At 39.5% G+C, this 13,558-nt stretch overlaps 1 protein-coding gene across 14 annotated transcripts in view; it reads left to right on the forward strand.

The window, feature by feature from the left end:
• The window catches only part of ASB7 (ankyrin repeat and SOCS box containing 7), a 51,998-nt gene that overhangs the window by 15,388 nt on the left and 23,052 nt on the right, over positions 1-13,558 (forward strand). The gene's annotated exons all lie outside the window — the stretch shown is intronic.

Raw genomic sequence — 13,558 nt, forward strand, 5'->3', positions numbered from 1 at the left:
TATCTAAGATAATTGTTCCCCAGCTTTGCAGAGACAAGGCTGATCCTTTTTATTATTATTATTAAAAATATTGATTGAAATGAGCCAGTCTTCTGGTAGGATTAGAAAAGTGCCTGAATTCTTCCTACCTGCTCTTTTCCTTAAACCACAGTTTCTTTAAGAGCTTTTAAACTTCCAATTAGGTTGGCCCCATCCTGTTAATAAGCTTATTTTGTGGTGGACATTAAGGTGAAATGAAGTCAAAAATTCAAATATGGGACAGTGAGAAATGCACAGAAACAAGGGTTCGCTTTCCTCTCGCCCCCTCCTCGCGCCCCCACCTCCGCACAGAGAGCGAGAATCCGCACACAGAGAGCGAGAATCCGCACACAGAGACGAGGAGGAGACGGCCAGTTGGTCACTTGCTCAGATGTTTATTCAGCAGATATTTATTCACATATGTTAGGCTTTGGCCAGGCCCTGAGATATGGACGTAATCATTATGTTCTGCTTCTGACACTTCACAGTCTACTGGGTGGATGGATTTATAGCCAACATTTGTTGAACATTTAGTATCAGCCTGATTGTTCACAACTGCTCATGAGGTTAAGTAAGCAAGTAGTGTTTTTTCCACTGAGAAAACTGAGCCACAGAATGGTAAGTAATTTGCTCACCGTCCGTTCACCTCATAAATTGATTCTATATGACCTATAAGAAAACGGTGCAGTCCCAAGAGAGGGAGCTGAGCACTATTTATAAACCACTGCCCACTGCTGGGGAGGTGGCGGGAGGGGCAGGCAAGGCCTGCTGGAGACAGTGCGGTTTGCATTGCGGTCTTGAAAGGTGGGGCCATGTAGGGTGCTGGAAGGGTGGAGTTGTGGAGTTATTCCAAACTCAGAGGACACTGATGAAGGGTTAAAGAAAAAAGGGAGCATGTTTGGTTTTAGGAACTGAAATTCAGTGTGATTGGAGCGCATCCAGTCATTTATTTTGGGGACGGACAGTGGTGAGCCGTTTGACAGAGAGGAGTGGGAGAAGCAGATGTGTGCTATGGAAAAGCTCACTGGGTGTAGCACTGGGAACTTAGTGAAAGGACCCAAGACTTCAGGCACTGCTGCCTGGTCAGGATTGCAGCCTCATCTGCCTGAACCCTACAGGTATCTCCTGAGCACCTGCTTTGTGCCTGGCACTGTTCTGAGGGCTGGGACTACAGTAACAAAATAAAGTCCCTACTGTCATGACACTTAAATGTCAGTAACTGACAGTACATGATATCAGATCGTGAAGAGAAAAGAAGCAGACAAGGGATAAAGAGGTACAGACTGCTGTTTTAAATTAGGTATTCATGGAAGGCCTCTAACATGACATGTTAGCTGAGGCCTGAAAGAAATGAAGACCAAACCGTTTATGTATCTGGGAGAAAAGTGTTAAGTGAAAACTGTAGGTTGGGAACATCTTAGCACTTTCAAGAAGAAGGCAGGAAGATGGTGGCTGGAGCAGAAGGATGGGAGGGGACCAAACAGGGCTCGAGAGAGTCGGCTGACATGTTCTGTAGCTCCTAGACCTTTACCTTTGCCCTGGGGTTGGGGGGGTGCCATTGACCACTACTCAACTGAGGAATGATACGAACTTTCTGAAAGACTCACCCTGGCTGCTCTGAGAAAGACACTGTAGACGAGCAGGGGAAAATCAGAAAACCTGTCCAACACTTTGAAATAGTTCAGGTGAGATACCCGTGGCTTCGGCTACATGATAGCAGTGGATGTATTGAGACGTGGTCAGATTCTGGATGTATTGAAAATAGAGACAACATGATGTGATGATAGATTGACTGTGAGGTGAGAGGGAAAGAAACCAAGAATAACTAAGTTTTGGGGGCTGAGGGTTAGGAAGAAAAGAGTTTTTATTTACTGAATGAATAAATAAACCAGGAGAAAGTTAGCCAAAGCAATTGGTGGGAGTCGGGGTGGGGGGCCGTGGAGGAAGACATAGATATTTAATTTAAGCCTTTCACCCTACCAGAAATTTTTAAATTTCAAGTATATTGAAGGATTGGATCTTGCACACAAATCTGTACACCTGCACAGTGAAACTACCAGTGAGTGATCACAGAGATCTATCAAAACTCAGAGCTCAGAAGCAGCCCCTCTCTGTGCTGGGGTGACAGCAATGTGACTGCAGAAGGCAGCCTGGCTGGGGAGCAGCTCAGTGAAGTGTGCTTGCTATTGCTGCAGGAGAAAGCCAGTCTCACAGAGACAATGAGCAAGTTTGTATTACTAAAAATGTCTGTATTCCAAAAGGGGAAAAAAGTAATATGAGGCTGTCTTTAGTTTAATCTAAACTGTGCTGTCTGTAGCATGTGTAGCAGCAGACAGACCTCAGAGATACTGAGAGTTCAATTCCAGACCATCACAGTGAAAGGAATGTTGCAGTAGGGGGAGTCACAGGAAGTTTTTGGTTTCCCAGTGCATATAAAAGTTAGGTAGTCTGGGAACTGTTGAAAGAAACAATGTACATACTTGAGTTAAAATATGTTTTATTGCTAAAAAATTGCTAGCCATCATCTCAGCCTTCAGTGAGTTATAATCCTTTTGCTGGTGGAGGATCTCACCTCATGTTGATGGCTACTGACTCATCAAGGTGGAGGTTGCTGAAGGCTGGAGTGGCTGTGGCAATTTCTTAAAATATGACAAAAATGAAGTTTGACCATCAATTAACTCTTCCTTTCACAAATGACTTCCCTGTAGCCTGCAATGTGTTTGATAGCATTTTATTCATGGCAGAACTGCTTTCAAAATTGGAGTTAATTCTGTCAAACCCTATTGCTGTTTTATCAACTAAGTTTATGTAATATTCTGAATTCTTTGTTGTGATTTCAACAACCTCCACAGCATCTTTGCTTGAGATTCCATCTTAAGAAATCACTTTCATCACTTGTCCATGAGAAGCAACTGCTCATCTGTTAAAATTTCATCATGAGATTGCAGCAATTCAGTCACTCAGGTCTTCAGGCTCCACTTCTAATTCTAGTGTTCTTGCTAAGTAATCAGCAGTTCCTTCCTGCACTGGTCATGACCCTCTCAGCGTCATCTATGAGAGTTGGAATCAACTTCTTCCAAACTCTAAATATTGATATTTTGTCCCCTTCCTATGAGTTGTGAATGTTCTAAATGGCATCTAGAATGGTGAATTCTTTCTAAAAATTTGTCAATTTACTTTTCCCACATCCATCAGAGTAATCACTGTCTATGGCATCTGTAGCCTTAGGAAATGTATTTCTTCAGTAATAAAATTTCGTAGTCGAAATTACGCCTTAACCCATGACCTGCAGAGTGGATATTGTGTTAGGCATGAAAACAGCATTAATCTTACTTATATCTTTATCATAGCTCTTGGATGACTAGGTGCATTGTCAATGAGCAGTAATATTTTGAAAGGAATCTTTATTTCTGAGCAGTAGTTCTTGACTTTGAGCTTTATACATTAGTAAAGTGTATTACACACAGATGTGCTGTCATCCAGGCTTTGTTGTTCCATTTATAGAGCATAGGCAGCATAGTTTGATACAATTCTTAAGTGCCCTCGGATTTTGGAATGGTAAATGAGCACCGGCTTCAACTTAAAGTCACCATCTGCATTAACAAGAGTCAGCCTGTCCTCTGACGCTTTGAAGCCAAGCTCTGACTTCTCTAACTATGAAAGTCCTAGGTAGCCTCTTATTCCAATAACATTGAATCACTGTTGTTTAGTGTGGCCATCTTCATTAATTATGTTCTAGAGAATTTGCTGCAACTTTTACATCAGCACATACTGCTTCATCTTACATTGTGATGTTATGGAGATGGCCTCTTTCCTGGAACCTCATGAATCGACCTCCGCTAGTTTCAGACTTTTTTTTTTTTTAGAAGTTTCCTCACCTCTTGCAGCCTTCATATAACTGAAGCGAGTTAGGGCCTTCTCCAAATTAGGCTTTGGTTAAATTAGGGCATGTTGTGGCTGTTTTGATCTTCTGTTTGGCCCACTCAAACTTTCTCCATATCATAAAAAAGGGTGCTCCACTTTTGTATTATTCCTGTGTTCGCTGGAGTAGCACTTTTAATTTCCTTCAAGAATGTTTCCTTTGCATTCACATCTTAGCTAACTGTTTTGCACAAGAAGCTAGCTTTTGGCATGTCTCAATTTTCAACATCTTCCTCACTAAGCTTAATGATTTCTAGCTTTTGATTTAAAGTGAGAGACATGTGACTCTTCATTTGAACAGTTAAAGGCCTGATCATTTGTGTCCCAGGAGATAGGGAGGCCTGAGAAGAGAGAGAGAGACTGGGGAATGGTTGGTTGGTGGAGCAGTCAGAACACATACAACATTCATTAAGTTGACTGTCTTATTATGGGTGTGTTTTGTGGCAACCCTAAATAATTGAAATAGTCACATCTAAGATAACTGATCACCATAACAAATATAATAATGATGAAAAGGTTTGAAATATTTCAGGAATTATCCTAATATGATACAAGGAGACAAAGTGAGCAAATACTGTTGGAAAATGGCACTGAGTGACTTGCTGTAGGTGATGTTGCCAACTTACAATTTTTACAAAACATAGTCAGTATCTCTAAAGTGCAGTAAAGTGTAGTGCAGTAAAATACATGCCTGTATTTACAGTTAAGTTAAAAACTTCAGTTCCACAGTCACTCTATCCCTGTTTAAAGTGCTCAGTAGCCACACGTGGCTAGTAGAACATAAAACGTTGGCCTGTGCAGATAAGTAAGTCATTCTGCTGTTTTACTTTCAAACTTGTGCTTCAAAATGATGAATGCTTAGGGTTTTATAAAGTCCAAAAATATCGGTGTTTCCAAACACAAATGTGATGCATATGATAGTATCTTTGTCTGCATCCTGGCGATCTTTCTGATGAGGTTAGTGTGCTGTTTGAATTATGGGGAAGAGTCTTTACTGTAAGAGTGCAAACTTGAAGAAACCCAGTATTGTACTCATCTTCGCATTGGAATCTTTCTAAACATTCTAATACTACACTGAACTTTTCAAGAGTGTAACATTAAGAGACCATGTATTAGCTGGTGTGTTTATTTATCTTCAGATTCAGTGTTTATGCAAACGGACCTGGAGGGCAGTCAGCTGAAGCACTAGGAGTTAATTTCATAAAGCAGATCCCCGGAGGAACTGAGAAAAGGGTCTCAGGTCTCCTCTTGGTACAGCAGGTAAAATCCTCTTGGTGAAACATAAGAAAATAAGTGGGAGATAAGGGATTGGTCAGAGAAATTCATAGCAAGATCATGAGAAATTATTTTTCATTTTTCAAAAATGAAAGGTTTTACAAATGGTGATCCCAAATGTGATGAAGTGGGGACATTGATGGTAGACATTTATGAAAGCATTTGTGGAAAGAAGTTTAGTAGTATGTGTTAGATCCTGAGAAATGGGAGATCTTTTTGCCAGTAAATCTACTTTTATTTATTTATTCCAAGGAAGAAGCTTAAATGCAGGAATTTTTTCCTGTATGAAAATTTTACCCTTTATTATATGTAATTTTAAAAATGGAGGCATTTTCAGTGCCTAAATATAGAGGAAAAAGTAATTACAGTTGTATATACATATAAAATATATAAAAGGAAAACTGAAAGAAGTCTGCAATCACTGTTGACAGTAGTTGCTGGGGAATGCTGTTTTTGCTTTGCTGCTTTCCTAAATTTTCAGCTTTTCATTAGCAAAAAAGTAATGTTTCTTGGGGAAATTCTGTTTGGGAACGTTACACCATCTGACTTTCCAGTTTTTTGTTCTGTGGTGAATTATTAGTCAAGTTTTAAGGATTTTTCCTCCATCACTGTTGCTTTTTTTCCCTATAATAACACTTATGGCACATTGCATAGCTGTTTTTAGACCTTGAAGCAGTGTCTGTTCCTGTGCCACTTAGCTTTGCATTTGATACTTTTAGAACTTTTAAAAAGAGTAATCACATAAATAGCAAATTAAGGTGCAATGCTTATACATATATTTTATAAAATCCTGAGTTTCCCACTTTTAGGATTTTATAATGTCCAAAAGTATTTGAGCTTTTAAACACAAATGGGAAGCATATAATAACCTCTGTAAATATTCTGGTAATGTTTTTGACCAAATTAGTGTATATATTCTAATCCTTAGAATAACCAGTTTAAAAAAAAAAAAAGATAATGCAAAGAAGTATAGCTAGAACATCAATGGAGAAATTAAAATGGAAAGCTAAAAATTGTTCTGATAATATTTAGAAAAAGGTAGTAAAGGAAAGAAGAGAGACAATAGAGGAGACAAATGGAAAACAAATAATAAAATGGTAAATCTAAATCAATTATATCAGTAATTACATTAAACATTAATGGTCAAAGCACTCTGATGAAAATCTAGAAATTATCAGAAAGGTAAGTAGACAAAACTCAGTTATATGCTGCTTACAAAGATATGCCTTAAATATAAAGGTACGGGTAGGTTGAAAGTAGGTAGATGGATGGGACATGCCATGGAAATACACCATGCAAATAGCAAGCGTGTGACAGCCGAGAGGCTACATTAGTGTCGTCTGAAATAGATCCCCAGACATAGACTGCTGTCAGAACCAGAGAGAGACATTCCATAGTGACAAGGGGGGCACTTCACTAGGAGGAATAACACTCGTAAAATGTGCAGGCACCCAAAAAGGGAACTCCAAAATACGTGAGGCAGAAAATTGACAGTGAAAGGGAGAAATGGACAATTTCACAATCTTGAATATTCTAACATTTCTCAGCAATTGATAGAACAACTAGATATAAAATACCAATATCTAGAGAAAATCTTAAAAACATTACCAAGCACATTGACATGTTATTTTTGAAAACTGCATCCAACACTTCCAGAATATACATTCTTTTTGTGTGCATGTTATGGACATTAGGATAAACCATATGCTGGCAATAAAGTAAGTGTCAGTAAAGTTTAAAAGGCTGAAATCTTACGGGTATATTCCCTAACTGCAATGGAATTATATTAGAAATCAACAACAATAACATATCTAGGACAGCCTCAGACGTTTGGAGGTCAAATTTTGAGCTGAAGGATAGTGAAAGCACAGCATATCAGAATTTGTGGGATATACTAGAGCAGTGCTTAAAGAGGAATTTATAGCTTTAAATATTTGAGTAGTAAAGACAAACCATCTTAAATCAGTTATTTTTTAAGTTAAACTTGAAAAAGAAGAAATTGAGACCAAAGTGGCTATTCCCATTTACTCTCTCTGCTCTCCAGCAATCTCTCTGTGATAGTATCATGAGAGCTGGAATCCTGCTTGATGGTAGAAGGGACTGACCTGATTTTGGAGCCCATGGAAATGCCCCATGCCTGGACTGCTGTTGAAAATAACCCTGGTCTTGATCTAGGTGGTAAACAAACTGCAAAGGCCAGCAGCACAGCTGCTTGACTGAGGCTCTAATACCAGTTGCGGCAAGCAACAGAGCAGACTCACGTTTAACAGGAGACCTGACAAATGAATAGCCATGTGGGCTTTGATAAGCTGCTATGTATTCCTGGGAATTTGGAAGGCTGATGCATACTTAAGAAAGACCAGAGAGGACCCCAGTTATCTACTCGTCTCTTGTTAAACTTGAAGCCAGAAAATGAAAGCTGTGACATATTTGTAAATTGTCTGATTGTTAAATGTGTGTATCAACCTAGATACAGACCTCCTTGGCAAAAGATGGAAGCCTTACTGGTTCAGATTGTTAAGCACGTCTCTAACCAGTTACTGGTCAAATATGAGTTATTTCTAGGAGCAGCCCCTAGAAGCCCTGCTTTGATAATAACAACTGAACAGAGACACAAGTGGCTGTATACTCTTAAGGAAGACAAACTATGTAGAATTAGTTTAGGCGATTCACTAAAACTAACAGTGACAGCAGCCAACCTAGATGAGGTAAGGATCAAAATCCAAGGATGCTGTGACATAGTCTAAGATGTTCAATTTTCAGTAAAATCGAGAGACTTGCTAAGAAATTGGAATGTATTGCTCATACATAGGAAATTAAAGTAGCTAATACAAAGTGTCTCTGAAGAGGCAGATGCCACATTTAACAAAATTTCAGAATAGCTATTATAAAGGTGTTCAGAGAACTAAGGAACCACGTTCAAAGAATGAAATGGCAACATGTGACAGTGACTCATCAAACAGAGATGATCAGTAAAGAAATTGAAGCCCCAATAATGTGGCCACCTGATATGCAGAGCTGACTCATTAGAAAAGACCCTGATGCTGGGAGAGATTGAAGGCAGGAGGAGAAGGGGACGACAGAGGACGAGATGGTAGGATGGCATCACCGACTCAATGGACATGGGTTTGCGCAAACTCCAGGAGGATAGGGAAGCCTGGCGTGCTGCAGTCCATGGGATTGTAAAGAGTCGGACATGACTGAGCAACTGAACAACAACAGCAATATATATATGGGAGTGTGTGTGTGTGTGTGTATATATATATAAATTCTAAAATTGAAAGTACAGTAACAAATGAATTCATTAGAGTGATTAACAGAGATTTGAGCTGGCCCAAGAAGGAATTGGTGACTTTGAAAACTGATCAATAAACATTATCCAGTCTGAGAAACATATATAAAAAAGAATTTTGAAAAATAGTGACAATAAGATATGTAAGATATCTTATGGTCAAAATAACTTATGTTTGACCAGTAACTGGTCAGAGGTTATGCTTGAGCAATTTGAGGCAGTAAGACCTACTTTGCCAACGAGATCTGTGTATTAGGTTGAGACACATTCAGTAATCAGATAATTTACAAGTATGCCCAACTTTTATTTTCTGGCCTCATGTTTAACCAGAGATGAGTAGATAACTGGGGTCCTCTCTGGTCTTTCTTAAGCATGCATCAGCCTCCCAGATTTCCAGGAATATGTGGCAGCTTATCAAAACCCATATAGCTGTCTCATTTGCCGGGTCTCCTGTTACATGTAAGGTGGCTCTCTTGCCTGCTGCGAGCAGTATCCGAGCCTCACTCAGGGCCCCACAGACCTGGGGAACATTATTAAGCACACCAACATATGCAAAGAAAGAAGTCCTTTCAGCTATAAGAAAAGTACCATGTGTGATCCAAATTCACAGGACAAATAAAAATCACTGGTAAAGGTAACTATGCATGTGAAAAAACAGTATATTCGTTCCTACTGCTGTTATTACCTCCCAATTTTAAGGTGTTGGCCAGACTGTTCTTATCTGTAGGCTTAACTGGGGAAGAATTTGCTTCCAAGCTCACTCAGGTTGTCATCAGATTAATTCCTTTGGGTGTATAGGACTGAGGACCTTAGCTGAAGGTTGCCAGCCGTTCACAGAGATAAACTGCAGGTTCTTGCCCTGTGGGCTTTCCCAGCAAGACCCCTTAGTTCATGAAGGCAGCAAAGAGAGTTGCTGCAGTGAGTCTGCCAGCAAGACGGAGCCTCGTGTATCATAACATAATCCCAGTAGTGGCATTCCATCACCTTTGCCAGGTTGGGTTAGCAGGAAGTCACAGGTCCTGCTCATATGCAGGGAGAGAAATTTACACAAGGGCATGAGCATCAAGAGGCAGGGATTATGGGAGGGGCCCCCTTAGGAGCGTGCTGCCATAGAGAGTGTAAGTACGTTTCCCCCTTTTCATCTCTTAAATCAACATAAATGATTATAAAACTGTTGTTGGGCTTGTATAAAGATGTGATGTGTATGACAATAATAGCACAAAGGGAGAGGAAAGGGGGCTCTCTTGGTCCAGTTTCTATTCATTGCTAGAATTACATTCGAAGTAAGAATAGGAATGAAATAATAAACAGAAAAGAAATGAGTGGAATTGAAAATGGACAAATCATGGAAAAAATTGATGAAAACAACACAAAGCTGGTTCTTTGAAAAGATCAATAAAATTGATAAACCTCAAGGTAGACTGATGAAGAAAACAAAAAAGCACATAACCAGTAACAAGTATTAGGTTTTCACTACAGATCCTGTAGACACTAAAATGATAATAAGGAATATAATGAGCACCCTTCTGCCATTTAGAAGAAGTGGACAGTTTGCTTGAAATACACACATGGCCAAAACTGACCCAAGGGAAAACCAGAATAATTAGTTTACATCGAAGAAACTTGGTTCATAACTAAAACTACACTAAAAACCTTAGACCCAGCTGCCTTTTCTGTTGAATTATTTCAAATAATAGAGGCATAAGCATTAACAAACTCTGAGGAAATGATCCCAAACTTATTGTGTAAGGTGTGTAGTACCCTGAAACCAAGTAAAGATATTTCAAGGAATGAAAACAACAAACCACTACCCCTTATGACAACAGATAGAAATACCCTTAACAAAGTACCATCAAATCTCATCCACCATTATATAAAAAAGAATATATCACAGCTAAAGAGTGTTGAGCCCAGGAATGCAAACTTTCCTTAATATCTGAAAATATCTTGCGTCATTTACCCTGTTAATAGAATAAAAGTAAATACCAAATGATCATTCCAATAGATGGCAGAAAACGGAATCGACAATATGTTGTTCAGTTGCTAACTTGTAGCTGATTCTTTACGACTCCATGGACTGTACCTGCCAGGCTCTTCGGTCCATGGAATTTCCCAGGCAAGAATAATGGTGTGGGTAGCCATTCCCTTCTCCAGGGGATCTTCCTGACCCAGGGATTGAACTAGGATCTCCTGCACTGCAGGCAGATTCTTGATCATCTAAGCCACCAGAGAAGCACTTCCTCAATTTTGAACCAGTCAGTTGTTCCATGTCTGGTTCTAACTGTTACACCCTTGAACTGCAAGGGTGCTCATTATATTCCTTCTTATCCTTTTTGTGTCTATAGGATCTGTAGTGAAAACCCGCAACTTGTTATTGGTTATGTGTTTTTTTGTTTTCTTGACCCCCGTGGTTTCTTGGGAGACAGGTAATGTGGTCTGCTATTCCTGTCTCTTGAAGACTTTTCCAGTTTATTGTTAGCCACACAGTCAAAGGCATAGTCGATAAAGCAGAAGAAGTTTTTCTTGGGTTCCCTTTCTTTCTCAATGTTGAGAATGTTGACATTTTGATCTCTGGTTCCGCTGCCTTTTCTAAACCCAGCTTGTACATCTGTAAGTTCTTGGTTCACATACTGCTGAAGCCTAGCTTGAAGGATTTCGAGCATAACCTTGCTAGCATGTAAAATGAGCACAATTACATGGTAGCTGGAACATTCTTTGGCATTGCCCTTCTTTGGGATTGGGATGAAAACTGACCTTTTCCACAGTAGTCCTGTGGCCACTGCTGAGTTTTCTAAATTTGCTGGCATATTGAGTGCAGCACTTCAACAGCATCATCTTTGAGGATTTGAAATAGCTCAACTGGAATTCCATCACCTCCACTAGCTTTGTTCATAGTTACGCTTTCTAAGGCCCACTTCACTTCACACTCCAGGATGTCTGGCTCTAGGTGAGTGACCACACCATCATGGTTATCCAGGTATTTAAGACCTTATGTAGTTTTCATCTGCAATCTTGCCACCTCTTCTTAAACTCTTCTACTTGTGTTAGGTCCTTACTGTTTCTGTCCTTTATCATGCCCATCCTTGCATGAAATGTTCGCTTGACATCTCTAGTTTTCTAGTAAAGATCTCTAGTCTTTCCCATTCTGTTGTTTTCCTCAATTTCTTTGCATTGTTCATTTGACAAGTCTTTGTTATCTCTCCTTGCTGTTCTCTGAAACTCTGCATTCAGTTGGGTATATCTTTCTCTTCTTTCCTCAGCTATTTGTAAAGCCTCCTCAGGCAACCACTTCTTTTTCTTTGGGATGGTTTTGGTCACTGCCTCCTGAACAGTGTTACGAACCTCCATCCATAGTTCTTCAGGCATTCTGTCTACCATATCTAATCCTTGAATCTTTTCATCACCTCCACGGTGTAATCATAAGGGATTTGATTTAGGTCACATCTGAATGGCCTAGTGGTTTTCTCTACTTTCTTCAATTTAAACCTAAATTTTGCAATAAGGAGCTCATTATATGAACCACAGTCAGCTCCAGTTGTTTTTAGTGACTGTATAGAGCTTCTCAATATTTGGCTGCAAAGAACATAAATCTGATTTCGGTGTTGATTGTCTGGTGATATCCATGTGTAGAGTTGTCTCTCGTGTTGGAAAAAAGTGTTTGTTATGACCAGTGAGTTCTCTTGGCAAAACTCTGTTAATCTTTGCCTTGCTTCATTTTGTACTCTAAGGCCACACTTGCCTGTTATTACAGGTATCTCTTTACTTCCTACTTTTGCATTCCAATCCCCTGTGATGAAAAGAGCATTTTTCTTTTCATGTTATTTCTCAAAAGTGTTTAGGTCTTCTTAGAACCAGTCTACTCAGCTTCTTTGGCATCAGTGGTTGGAGCATAGACTTGTATTACTGTAAAGTTGGATGGTTTGCCTTGAAAATGAACCAAGATCATTCTGTCATTTTCGAGATTGCACCCAAGTACTGCGTTCAGATTCATTTGTTGACTCTGAGGGCTATTCTGTTTCTTCTGAGAGATTTTTGCTCACAGTAGTAGATGTAATAGTCATCTGCATTAAATTCTCCCATTCCCGTCCATTTTAGTTTACTTATTCCTGAGATGTCAGTGTTCTGTTTGGCCATCTCTTGCTTGACCACATCCGGCTTACCTTAACAGTGGATCTAACATTCCAGGTTACTATGCAATACTGTTCTTTACTGTATCAGACTTTACTTTCACCACCAGATACATCCACAACTGTGTATCATTTCCACTTTGGCCCAGCCACTTCATTCTTTCTAGAGCTGTTAGTAATTGCTCTCCACTCTTCCCCAGTAGGGTACTGGACACCTTCCAGCCTGGGGGGTTCATCATCTAGTGTCATATATTTTTGCGTTTTCAAACTGTATATGGGGTTCTCCAGGCATGAATACTGGAGTCGAATATCTTTTTGCCCTTTCATGCTGTCCGTGGGGTTCTCTGGGCAAGAATGTTGGAGTCGGTTGCCACTTCTCTGGTGGACCACGTTTTGTCAGAACTCTATACAATGATCTGTCTGTCTTGGGTAGCCCTGCACGGCATGGCTCATAGCTTCATTGAGTTATGCAAGCCTCTTCACCACAACAAGGCTGTGATCCATGAAGGGGTTGACAATATAGCATACCTGTTTATCATAACACTCTTAGCAAGCCAAAAGCAGAACATAACTTCCAAACCCTAAAGAGAGGCGACTACAAAGTTACATCATAGTACAAGACGTGCTGAATGCTTTCCCTCTAAGATCAGGAACAAGGCAAGTGTATATGCTTTTACTACATTTATTCAACATTTTCTTATTCAAATAAACGTCCTGGAATTGGAAAGGAAGAAGTAAAGCTGTCTTTATTTGCAGAGAACAATTGTGTATTTAGCAAATTGTAAGAAATCTACAAAAATGTCTAGAACTAAAAAGTGAATTTAGCTAGATTACAGAGTATACAGGTACACAAAAATCAGTTTTATTTCTCTATACCAGCAAATAACATTTAGAAAATGAAATGTAAAACAATTCATTATAATAG

The sequence above is a fragment of the Giraffa tippelskirchi genome, chromosome 12, assembly GCF_054371585.1.
Source record: "Giraffa tippelskirchi isolate mGirTip1 chromosome 12, T2T-mGirTip1v1.2.pri, whole genome shotgun sequence".
NCBI lineage: Eukaryota > Metazoa > Chordata > Mammalia > Artiodactyla > Giraffidae > Giraffa > Giraffa tippelskirchi.